We start from the raw sequence: 13,599 nt of genomic DNA on the forward strand, positions 1-13,599 counted from the left end.
ACATGGAGCTTCTTCATGCGTTCTATACCAATATGACTCCAATGGCAGTGCCACAAGTATGTGGTACTATCATTACTATTTTATATCTTTTGGCACGAACATGTGTATCACTGCGATCGAGATTCATTTTAGGTGCAAGACCATTGAAGGTATTATCCAAATAAACAGAGTAACCATTATTCTCCTTAAATGAATAACCGTATTGCGATAAACATAATCCAATCATGTTTATGCTCAACGCAAACACCAAATAACAATTATTTAGGTTTAACACCAATCTCGATGGTAGAGGGAGCATGCGATGCTTGATCACATCAACCTTGGAAACACTTCCAACACATATCGTCATCTCACCTTTAGCTAGTCTCCGTTTGTTCCGCAGCTTTTATTTCGAGTTACTAACACTTAGCAACTGAATCGGTATCCAATACCCTGGTGCTGCTAGGAGTACTAGTAAAGTACACATTCATATAATGTATATCCAATATACTTCTGTCGACCTTGCCTGCCTTCTCATCTACCAAGTATCTAGGGTAGTTCTGCTTCAGTGACCGTTCCCCTCATTACAGAAGCACTTAGTCTCGGGTTTGGGTTCAACCTTGGGATTCTTCACTAGAGCAGCAAATGATTTGCTGTTTCATGAAGTATCCCATTTGCCCTTGCCCTTCTAGAAACTAGTGGTTTTACTAACCATCAACAATTGATGCTCCTTCTTGATTTCTACTTTCGCGGTGTCAAACATCGCGAGTTGCTCAAGGATCATCATGTTTATCCCTGATATGTTATAGTTCATCACGAAGCTCTAATAGCTTGGTGGCAGTGACTATGGAGAACCATCGCTATCTCATCTGGAAGATTAACTCCCACTCGATTCAAGCGATTGCAGTACTCAGACAATCTGAGCACATGCTCAACGATTGAGCTTTTCTCCCTTAGTTTGCAGGCTTAAGAAACTTGTCAGAGGTCTCATACCTCTTGACGTGGGCACTAGTCTGAAATCCCAATTTCAGTCTTCGGAACATCTCATATGTTCTGTGACGTTTCAAAACCGTCTTTGGTGCCACAATTCTAAACCGTTAGCATTACACACTGAACTATCACGTAGTCATCAAAACGTGTATGTCAGATGTTCCGCAACATCTACAGACGACGCTGAGGTTCAGCACACCGAGCGGTGCATTAAGGACATAAGCCTTCTGTGCAGCAATGAGGACAATCCTCAGTTTTACGGACCCAGTCCGCATAATTGCTACTATCAACTTTCAACTAAATTTTCTCGAGGAACATATCTTAAACAGTAGAACTAAAGCGTAAGCTATGACATAATTTGCAAAGACCTTTTGACTATGTTCATGATAATTAAGTTCATCTGATTATTTAATAAACTCCCACTCAGATAGACATCCCTCTAGTCATCTAAGTGATACATGATCCGAGTCAAACTAGGCCGTGTCCGATCATCACGTGAGACGGACTAGTCATCATCGGTGAACATCTCCATCTTGATCGTATCTACTATACGACTCATGTTCGACCTTTCGGTCTCTTGTGTTCCGAGGCCATGTCTGTACATGCTAGGCTCGTCAAGTCAACCTAAGTGTTTCGCATGTGTTCCGAGGCCATGTCTGTACATACTAGGCTCGTCAACACCCGTTGTATTCGAACGTTAGAATCTATCACACCCAATCATCACGTGGTGCTTCGAAACAACGAACCTTCGCAACGGTGCACAGTTAGGGGGAACACGTCTCTTGAAATTTTAGTGAGGGATCATCTTATTTATGCTACCGCCGTTCTAAGCAAATAAGATGTAAACATGATAAACATCACATGCAAATCATAAAGTGACGTGATATGGCCAATATCATCTTGCGCCTTTGATCTCCATCTTCGAGGCGCGGCATGATCACTTTCGTCACCGGCATGACACCATGATCTCCATCATTGTGTCTTCATGAAGTTGTCTCGCCAACTATTACTTCTACTACTATGGCTAACGGTTAGCAATAAAGTAAAGTAATTACATGGCATTTTCATTGACACGCAGGTCATACAATAAATTAAGACAACTCCTATGGCTCCTGCCGGTTGTCATACTCATCGACATGCAAGTCGTGATTCCTATTACAAGAACATGATCAATCTCATACATCACATATATCATTCATCACATCCTTTTGGCCATATCACATCACATAGCATACCCTGCAAAAACAAGTTAGACGTCCTCTAATTGTTGTTGCATGTTTTACGTGGCTGCTATGGGATTCTAGCAAGAACGTTTCTTACCTACGCAAAAGCCACAACGTGATATGCCAATTTCTATTTACCCTTCATAAGGACCCTTTTCATCAAATCCGATCCGACTAAAGTGGGAGAGACAGACACCCGCTAGCCACCTTATGCAACTAGTGCATGTCAGTCGGTGGAACCTGTCTCACGTAAGTGTACGTGTAAGGTCGGTCCGGGCCGCTTCATCCCACGATGCCGCTGAATCAAGATAAGACTAGTAACAGCAAGTAAATTGACAAAATCGACGCCCACAACTACTTTGTGTTCTACTCGTGCATAGAAACTACGCATAGACCTAGCTCATGATGCCACTCTTGGGGAACGTAGCGGAAACTCAAAATTTTCTACGCATCACCAAGATCAATCTATGGAGTAATCTAGCAACGAGGGGAAGGGGAGTGCATCTACATACCCTTGTAGATCGCGATGCGGAAGCGTTGCAAGAACGCGGATGAAGGAGTCGTACTCGTAGCGATTCAGATCACGGTTGATTCCGATCTAAGCGCCGAACCATGGCGCCTCCGTGTTCAACACACATGCAGCCCGGTGACGTCTCCCACGCCTTGATCCAGCAAGGAGAGAGGGAGAGGTTGGGGAAGACTCCGTCCAGCAGCAGCACGACGGCGTGGTGGTGATGGAGGAGCGTGGCAATCCTGCAGGGCTTCGCCAAGCACCGCGGGAGTGGAGGAGGGAGAGGGGTAGGGCTGCGCCAAGAGAGAGATGTTCTCATGTCTATGGCAGCCCCAAAACCCCCACTATATATAGGGGAGGGGGAGGGGCTGCGCCCCCATCTAGGGTTCCCCCCCCAAGGGGTGCGGCCAGCCCTAGATGGGACTTGGAGGGGCGGCCAAGGGGGGAGAGAGGGGGGCGCACCACTAGGTGGGCCTTAGGCCCATCTGAGCCTAGGGTTTCCCCCTTCCCCCCCTTCCTGCGCCCTGGGCCCCTTGTGGGAGGTGCACCAGCCCACCTAGGGGCTGGTCCCTTCCCACACTTGGCCCACGCAGCCCTCTGGGGCCGGTGGACCCACCTGGTGGACCCCCGGGACCCTCCCGGTGGTCCCGGTACGTTACCGATAGCACCCGAAACTTTTCCGGTGACCAAAACAGGACTTCCCATATATAAATCTTTACCTTCGTATCATTCCAGAACTCCTCGTGACGTCCGGGATCTCATCCGGGACTCCGAACAACATTCGGTAACCACGTATATCTATTCCCTATAACCCTAGCGTCATCGAACCTTAAGTGTGTAGACCCTACGGGTTCGGGAACCATGCAGACATGACCGAGACGTTCTCCGGCCAATAACCAACAGCGGGATCTGGATACCCATGTTGGCTCCCACATGTTCCACGATGATCTCATCGGATGAACCACGATGTCGGGGATTCAATCAATCCCGTATTCAATTCCCTTTGTCAACCGGTATGTTACTTGCCCGAGATTCGATCGTCGGTATCCCGATACCTTGTTCAATCTCGTTACCGGCAAGTCTCTTTACTCGTTTCGTAACACATCATCCCGTGATCAACTCCTTGGTCACATTGTGCACATTATGATGATGTCCTACCGAGTGGGCCCAGAGATACCTCTCCGTTTACACGGAGTGACAAATCCCAGTCTCGATTCGTGCCAACCCAATAGACACTTTCGGAGATACGTGTAGTGCACCTTTATAGCCACCCAGTTACGTTGTGACGTTTGGTACACCCAAAGCATTCCTACGGTATCCGAGAGTTGCACAATCTCATGGTCTAAGGAAATGATACTTGACATTAGAAAAGCTCTTAGCAAATGAACTACACGATCTTGTGCTAGGCTTAGGATTGGGTCTTGTCCATCACATCATTCTCCTAATGATGTGATCCTATTATCAACGACATCCAATGTCCATGGTCAGGAAACCGTAACCATCTATTGATCAACGAGCTAGTCAACTAGAGGCTTACTAGGGACATGGTGTTGTCTATGTATCCACACATGTATCTGAGTTTCCTATCAATACAATTCTAGCATGGATAATAAACGATTATCATGAACAAGGAAATATAATAATAACCAATTTATTATTGCCTCTAGGGCATATTTCCAATAGGAGCTGAAAGCGTAATGACCACACCCACATAAACCTCTCATTTGCTTTGCTCTTTTTACTATTCATCCTTTTGATATTTCTAGATATGCTCCATTTACGTTTTATTTCTTTTTTTCACTTAGTAGACATGATTCTTTCATGTTATATCATTTTCATACAGCTCATGTTTGGACAGAACCAAGATCATACAATGTGATGCGACGTACGTTGACCTGGGTGATCTTGCCGAGTCTGTGAGGCCACTCGGTAAAATGTCGAAGAATGTAGTTGCATGTGGGATTGACTTCATCAACAGGCATATGGATATGTCTCCCGACAAAACAATCATGCAGTACATTGTGACGTGCAAAATATGGGATGGTGACTTCCACCACAAAATCCCGAGGAAGCATTTTGCTGAGCATGGTGATTTCAAGCTCACAATGAAGAAATGTGTGAGTACTCCTTCCTTTTTTGCACATTTTTTTCCTCCCATGTTATTTTGTTGCCAGTAGCTATGCTTCAGATGTGGGCTACACCCTGTTTTGTAACAGCTGTTTCATGTGGCAACAGCTGCCATGTAAAATGACTTCTGATTTGCTTTCCTAACACAACCTATGTGGCAACTTCAAACTAAAATACATGGCAACTTTGTTCATACATGGACGTCAACTTCTTTTAATTACCCACTACAACTAAACATTATACGTTGGTCCACTTTTTCTTGGACCCTTGATGCTTTCGTAGTCACTCATGTGCCTGTTAGTGTAACCGGTGATATCTTTACATGTCATTTTCCCAACTACATCATTTCTGTTCTTAATGTGAGCTCTGCTTCTTTTCTTTCCTTCATTTTTGTTTGCAGGTCTTGTTCCCCATGTTCCAGGAGCTTGCACCACACGATCCACATGACAAGTGTGGTCACCACTACGCGATCTGCCTTGACCTGAAGAACCAACGTTTTGAGGTGCTTGATTCAATGCGTTCAGAAGCTGATGCAGACCTTACTACGCATGCCGAATACTTCATCAACAACCTCAAAGAGACATGGAACCGTCACTATGAAAACTCAAAGGTCCAGATCAGACATTTTCCAATTGAGTACGTGGCGACTACGAAGCAAGGAAACCGGTATTTTCCAATCTTTTCTTCATGTGTCCTCCAAACCAATGCTCACCCTCTCTTTTTGTCACCTCTGAATTGAAGTTTATGATTTTTTCTATATGTTCTTGTAAGTTAACCCGACTCTTTTCTTGTTTAGGCACGACTGCGGCTTCCACACGTTGGAATACCTTGCAAAGTGGGAAGGTCGACGGGTTCCTGTCGTCACAGCTGCAATGGTCGTCGAGCTCCGCAAAATTTACACATGGAACTGGTTGATGAATGAAGATTTCAACACGCGGTCCAACGCACGTGAGTTCATAGAGGAAGTTGTGAAGAAATCCGCCAAGAAGTACAAGTGATCACGTGGTGCTCCTGACCGAACGCCTACCTTACATTCTGTTCTCGAGGAATGTAAGGTATTACCTTGTTTTTTCAAAACTATGCCCTTGTAATATGCTATGACTGCATCTCCCCGTAGCCTAGTATACAGTGGTGGCGTGTGAGTGACATTTCAATAGTTTGTAATATATGTGTGGATGTGAACCTACTTAGGTTTGACAGCAGATACGTTTATGTGTTTTCAGTATTATTATGTGCTTGTGGGTTGGTAGTACCAGCATGGTGTTTTGAATGCGTCCTTGATGTCTGAAAACATGGCAAATGTAGTTGATCAGTCATGGTTACTGAAAGTTATTGTTCTTTGTTGTTTGGCTTTTTGGGGTTTTTTGCACTGCTAACTGTACCGGCTAGCATGGTAGTTTGATCACGGAGCAGTAACGTGTGCGGTTGCTGCACGAGACCGTTTCAGCTTGTTTCCCATAGTTTGCACCAGAATACAATATGTGTGACTAAAATGCGCTGACTGAACATGGAAATCTACGCGGTGAAGATTCAGTACAACTAACATGGCATGTTCAGTACAACTAACATGGCAGATTCAGTAAAAAAATAAGATGGCAAATTTAGTAAAAATAACATGGCAAATTCAGTAGAAATGGCATGGCAGATTCAGTAGAAATGGTATGGCAGTTTCAGTAGAAATTGCATGGCAGATTCAGTTCAAGTAACATGGCAAATTTAGTGCCATACACGTGGCAACTGCAGCTATTCCTTCATGGCATTTTTACTTCAGATTCTGATGCACCTGAAGAGTCATTCTCCAGTTTTTACAAAATTTAGAACATCTAGATTACAAAAAAATGTCACCATGGACCAAGTCAAAGTGCTCCAATGTTGTTTACGGATTGCCCGTCCCTTTCTTTGGTTTTCTTGTGTTTTGCTTGAATCTCCAATCCCGATTTGTATCTTATCTCTTTTGGACGCCCTTTTGTGATGGAACGGGGCGGGTTCCTAACCTGTGTTTGTGTGCTTGCTGTTCCAGATCCTACCTCCGAGTTTTCAGATGATGGCCCTGTGGACGAAGACACACTTGATGTGCGGGGGAACCTGTGTAAGGCTTCCTCAGCTTTCCTCTTCTTGATCTCATCAAGCTCTCTTTTGAGGGCCTTCCTGTGTTTTTCTGCGACCCTTGCTGTCTCATCACTATTGCACGCTTCATCAATTAGTTCAGCATAGTTCTTTGTCAACACAACATGCCTCACGGCTTCCATGGTTGACTCTGGTCTCTCGTCATGCACGGCCAAAAGTGCGTTTGATGTTTGTGGCGCCAATGCGTCGTCAGCGTCCCAAGTCCATCGCCGCCTTATGAAATGGCGGGGCATTCGTGTCACCGCGTTCAAGTCCATTACTTTTAGAATGTGACAGCACACAATCCCGTCCCGTTCGAATTTGCAGCATTGGCAGTAGTATTCGCCTTCGCTTATCGATGCCTTCACAAACTAGTTCCTTCCCTTGTGGGGGTCTTCAGGTTCTGGATCCGACATGCCCATGATAGAACACACCTTGAACGTATGTTCGTCCACCTGGAAAGCCGTGTACATGCTGGCACGCTTTATTTCTTCCCGGAATCTGCAAGTTTTGTGTGGTTTTTGTTAAACTCTTGTGTGAAGTTTTTTGTAGCACCTTTTGTTTGTTGTGGCCAATGGAATTACAATTCGTTCAAATATGGCAACTACAGTTCATTAAACATGGCAACTGCAGTTGAGTAAACATGGCAACTGCATTTCATTTAAACATGGCAACTACATAACAACTTCAATTTGGCATTTGCATTCCATACCATCATGGCCATTGGAATTTACATTTAATTAAATATGGCAACTACAGTTCATTAAACATGGCAACTGCAGTTCATCAAACATGGCAACTGCAGTTATGCAAACATGGTAACTGCAGTTGAGTGAACGTGGCAAACTGCAGTTCATTAAGCATGGCAAACTGTAGTTCATTAAGCACGACAACTACATATCATGTTTACTCTGTAACTAATGGCTACTTTTCAACACAATCATCATTTTCAAATAAGCATTTCAACTGCATTGCATTCTACATGGCACCTGGTACCTTCATGATTTGTGCAAATAAGATTGTAACACAACTGACTTACTTGTTAAAAATCGTGTTGGTGTATATCTTGCTCATCTGCCTCTCCATGGGTAAATACGTTAGCAATTTTGGCTGCTTGAGCGCGGTGTTTGCTTCTTGCTGTAGCTCGGATCCCAGTATTTTTTGTTGCAAAGCGGTGTACTGCTTGGCAAACTGTAGCAATGAGTTGCCAGGGCTCACGTACCGCTTCAAAACAGCATTGAACCCCTCACTGCGCTGTGTAGTCTGCAGAAATAGGAAGAAGCACTGCATGAAGTAGGTCGGCACCCAGTACATTCACTTCTCCCACAAGCTAGCAAGCGTCTCGTGGTCTTGGACTTGATATGTTTCAATCATAGCCATCCAGCTCCTTTCAAACTCCTCCACCGTCAAGCTGTGGTCCACGCACAGCTCGAATGCCTTGTGCAGGTCTGGAAGGTCAGCAAAGGACGGTCCTAGTGTCTCCTCAGCCTTCTTTATAATGTGCCACCTGCAGTGCCTGTGCACTGCCAACGGAAAGATCTCCTCTATGCCTGCACACATGCTAAAATCCTGGTCTGTTATTATGTTCATTGGAGCAAGTCCACCCATGCACTCCAAGGTCTTGAACAGCCAAACGTACCCATCCGTGTCTTCGTTCCGAATGAGCCCGCATCCGAACTGCAATGACTGATTGTGGTTATTTATTCCTATGAATGGAGTGCATGGCATCTTGTACCTATTAGTGAGATATGTCGTGTCGAAAGAAATGCAGTCTCGGAAATGTTTGTAGGCTCTTCTTGCAGCACCATCCACCCAATACATGTTCCTGACACGGTCCTCATCGTCCAATCTTATCCTGTAGAAGAAATCTTGATCTTCTTTAGCTTTCTCATCGAAGTAGGCTATCGTGGCTTCTATGTCAGCCAACTTGCTTTCTCTATGGTACTTTGCCTTTAGGTTTGTGACGTCTGCTGGTAGGTAGGGCATGCTACTCAGAGACCCGTTTTTGCTGTGGATGAGGGAGAGTATCTGCACCATTCTTGATGGACCGACGTTACAATCATGTAGCAGCTTTATGAATTTCTTCTCGAGGGGGTGAATCCTCTGTGGGCGGTCAGAAATTTTACCGGGTCAAACTTCTTTATTAGCTTGTGGTTGTGCTCGTCAAATATTCAGTGACCACCCACTGTGCTCCATCTACGTTCAGCTTACACTGGACAAGGCATTCTGTCTTGACAATGATACCTCTCTTTCGTCCCGGAACGACAGGCGCATCACCTTTGCCCTTCTTGTTTCTTCGTGCCTTGTAGCACCTCATCTCACCTCTGCTGTACTCGTTAGTTTTTTTAATTTTCCTATGGTATTCGGTGTTGACCGCAAACCCATGGAACTTTGCATATGTCTGGTAGAATTCCTTTGCATCTGCAAACGAATCAAATCTCTGCCCAAGATACGGTGGCTGAGGTATCATGATTTCTGATTGCCCACCATCTTCATCCCCTTGTGCTTCGTCATCGGTTTCATCATTCACTTCAGTATCGGCGGCTGTTTCACCTGCTTGAGTGTTGCTTGTGCTGGTGTGTACATGTGTGCTTGTCGGTATTGCTGGCACGATTGCCATTTCCGACACTGACTCGGCATTGTTTGTGGCATGAGTGTTGGCTGGCTGGTGGAACGCGTCTTCCGTGCGCTCATAGCTCCCCGCAGTAGATGTCCCCGCGCCGCTGTTAATTGTAGTTGAAGGTCCTGCATTAAAAAATCAGGTACGAGCGTAAGATTTTGCTTGAATGTCATGTGTATCGTAATGGAGTACAACAACTCCATGTGATTTTGCATGACATCATTTCACACAGCAAGCCGTGAATCTGCATATGGCCATGCATGGCAACTGTAATTCTCCAGTAATGGCAGCTACAGTCCAACCACATGGCAACTACCGTTGCCAACACATGGCAACCAGCGTCTTTTAGCTTGAGAACTTGTAGCATATAGCAATGGCAGAAATAGTCCAACACACATGGCAACTACTATTGCCCACACATGGCAACCAGCTTCTTTCAGCATCAGAACTTGCAGCACATAGCAATGGCAGATACAGTCCAACATACATGGCAACTACTGTTGCCAACACATGGCAACCAGTATACTCTAGTATCAAAATTTTGTATTCTAGGCTTGAGCTTAATACGCAAACGTGAACAATCATGAATGTTGCACACACTCTTATAGCAATTGGCAAATCCCGAAGACAATATACGACTCTTTTGCACATGACCACTTGGTAGCATTTTTTGTTTGTTTTTTCCACCACCACAGTTACAAATCTACTTTTCTTCACATGCTATTCCCCACAAAAGCAAATGCAGTACTGTTTTCTGTTTTCACTTTTTTTTACCTTGTTGTGCCGCATGTGCCGATCTTGTGTGGTCTGTCATTCCAATTTGATGTGCTCTATCTGCAATAGCGCTTTCCTGCAACTGTGAAGCTTGCCACGATGTTTGCCGATGTGGTTCCACCATGACAACCTGCGATCATGGTAGCAGTTGGTCATTGCATGGCAACTGTAGTTTGTTCAACATGGCACATGTAGTGGTCCAACCATGCCACACAGATTTGTTCACACTTGTCATCCATGGTTGTTTAGACATTGCAGTCACATTTGATTATACATGGCAACTGCAGTTGTCTAGCCATGGCAACCGAAGCTGTCCAGCCATGGCAACCGAAGCTGTCCAGGCATGGCAACTGCAGCTGTCATATATGTTCCTTTCTCCCAACTCACTTTCCACAACTTCACTTTCATGCACTCACCTGTGTACGACGTTGTTGGGAATCGTAGCATAATTTTAAAATTTTCCTACGTTCACCAAGATGCATCTATGGAGTATACTAGCAACGAGGGGAAGGGAGTGCATCTACATACCCTTGTAGATCGCGAGCGGAAGCGTTCCAATGAACGTGGATGACGGAGTCGTACTCGCCGTGATCCAAATCACCGATGACCGAGTGCCGAACGGACGACACCTCCGCGTTAAACACACGTACGGTGCAGCGACGTCTCCTCCTTCTTGATCCAGCAAGGGGGAAGGAGAGGTTGATGGAGATCCAACAGCACGACGGCGTGGTGGTGGATGTAGCGGGTCTCGGCAGGGCTTTGTTAAGCTTCTGCGAGAGAGAGAGAGAGAGGTGTTGCAGGGGAGGAGGGAGGCGCCCAAGGCTGTTGTGTGCTGCCCTCCCTCCCCCCTTTATATAGGCCCCCTGGGGGGGCGCCGGCCCCAAGAGATGGGATCTCAAGGGGGGGCGGCGGCCACAAGGGGGGAAGGGGTTGCCTTGCCCCCCAAGGCAAGGGGGAAGCTCCCCCCTAGGGTTCCCAACCCTAGGCGCATGGGGGGAGGCCCAAGGGGGGCGCCCCAGCCCACTAAGGGCTGGTTCCCTTCCACTTTCAGCCCACGGGGCCCTCCGGGATAGGTGGCCCCACCCGGTGGACCCCCGGGACCCTTCCGGTGGTCCCGGTACAATACTGGTAACCCCCGAAACTTTCCCGGTGGCCGAAACTGGACATCCTATATATAATTCTTCACCTCCGGACCATTCCGGAACCTCTCGTGATGTCCGGGATCTCATCCGGGACTCCGAACAACTTTCGGGTTTCCGCATACATATATCTCTACAACCCTAGCGTCACCGGACCTTAAGTGTGTAGACCCTACGGGTTCGGGAGACATGCATACATGACCGAGACGCCTCTCCGGTCAATAACCAACAACGGGATCTGGATACCCATGTTGGCTCCCACATGTTCCACGATGATCTCATCGGATGAACCACGGTGTCGAGGATTCAATCAATCCGTATGCAATTCCCTTTGTCAATCGGTATATTACTTGCCCGAGATTCGATCGTCGGTATCCCAATACCTTGTTCAATCTCGTTACCGGCAAGTCTCTTTACTCGTACCGCAATGCATGATCCCGTGACTAACGCCTTAGTCACATTAAGCTCATTATGATGATGCATTACCGAGTGGGCCCAGAGATACCTCTCCGTCACACGGAGTGACAAATCCCAGTCTCGATCCGTGCCAACCCAACAGACACTTTCGGAGATACCCGTAGTGCACCTTTATAGTCACCCAGTTACGTTGTGACGTTTGGCACACCCAAAGCACTCCTACGGTATCCGGGAGTTGCACGATCTCATGATCTAAGGAAAAGATACTTGACATTGGAAAAGCTCTAGCAAACGAAACTACACGATCTTTTATGCTATGCTTAGGATTGGGTCTTGTCCATCACATCATTCTCCTAATGATGTGATCCCGTTATCAATGACATCCAATGTCCATAGTCAGGAAACCATGACTATCTGTTGATCAACGAGCTAGTCAACTAGAGGCTTACTAGGGACACGTTGTGGTCTATGTATTCACACATGTATTACGATTTCTGGACAATACAATTATAGCATGAATAATAGACAATTATCATGAACAAAGAAATATAATAATAACCATTTATTATTGCCTCTAGGGCATATTTCCAACAGATGGCAGGTACATGCTTGCTGCCTGATACCACGTGCTGCATGAAGGTCCTACATTTTTCCGATATAACTCGTGAGTCTTTTGCCATCCTTGCAAGTTTAATTTCATGTCCACAACAATAAGTTCCTTTTTCGTATGCGTTACCTTGATTTGCCACATTAGCTAGCTGAAGTTGGTTGCCCGTACATTTGTCAGCGTTAGCGCCCTGTGACGAAACTTGCCATGCTGCCCCTGATTGTGGTTTGGTCATAAGAACCTGCTAAAAATAGATTGTAGGACATAAGTAGAATGACATCTTCATCGTCACAAACATGGCAACTGTTTCTTCTTTGTTTATCATGCATCGTACCGATGCCCGCGTAGTGCTCTAGTAGTGGCAGCAATGGCCCTGAAGAAATGAGTTGATTGTACTCTGCTGCATCCCAAGGTGGCGTTTCCGGCCTTTGAGAAAGCAAAGGATCAGTGCCATCTTCGTGATTCATTCTTTTGCTTTTCTTTTCTGCCACTGTGCTTTTAGTTACTGCATGAACAAGAATGCATCAACAATCCACAAAAAGCGTTCTTGCTGTTTGCACGTAGAAGATAACACGGCAATCTCATAACATTTCTTGCGTAGGCAACCAACACCTCATGGCAAGTAGGACATGACATCCATTTTCTTTTCTAAATTCTGGATGCCATCTATCATTTTGAAGCGATGGCAACAGAAAATAAAATAGGATGGCAAGCAATAATATAACATGGTGGCAACTACGGACAACGATAGATGGCAACTGACGTCAGATACAAGTGGCAATTATTTTTCCTCCCTCCCCATGCCAAACTCCTCCTTTCTCTCCCTATTTTATAGTGATTACTACGCTACCAACTACTCGCATCAAGCAACCCAGAAGCTTGGCACAAGTTTAGCATAGTATATGGCAGATCTGGCGTATGTTGGTGGGCAAATGCAAAGACACACAAATTCGTGTGGTGTTTGCCCTAATAGCGTGTATCCAGTCGCCATCTTCGTGGGCAAATTTTGCAAATTCAGATTTCTGGACAAAAGAAGGTCGAGAAACAGAAGGAGATCGGGGATCCACCTGTTTTGGCTCGTCGTCTTGGGAGGGCGGGGTTGGGGT

The 13,599-nt window shown here is 45.7% G+C and overlaps 1 pseudogene; it reads right to left on the reverse strand.

Annotated features, from left to right (window-relative positions):
- Positions 1-6,827: 6,827 nt before the first annotated feature.
- LOC123159262 (protein FAR1-RELATED SEQUENCE 5-like) lies at positions 6,828-9,253 on the reverse strand (annotated as a pseudogene).
- Positions 9,254-13,599: the final 4,346 nt, after the last annotated feature.

This window comes from Triticum aestivum, chromosome 1D (assembly GCF_018294505.1).
Source record: "Triticum aestivum cultivar Chinese Spring chromosome 1D, IWGSC CS RefSeq v2.1, whole genome shotgun sequence".
In the NCBI taxonomy this organism is placed as follows: Eukaryota; Viridiplantae; Streptophyta; class Magnoliopsida; order Poales; family Poaceae; genus Triticum; species Triticum aestivum.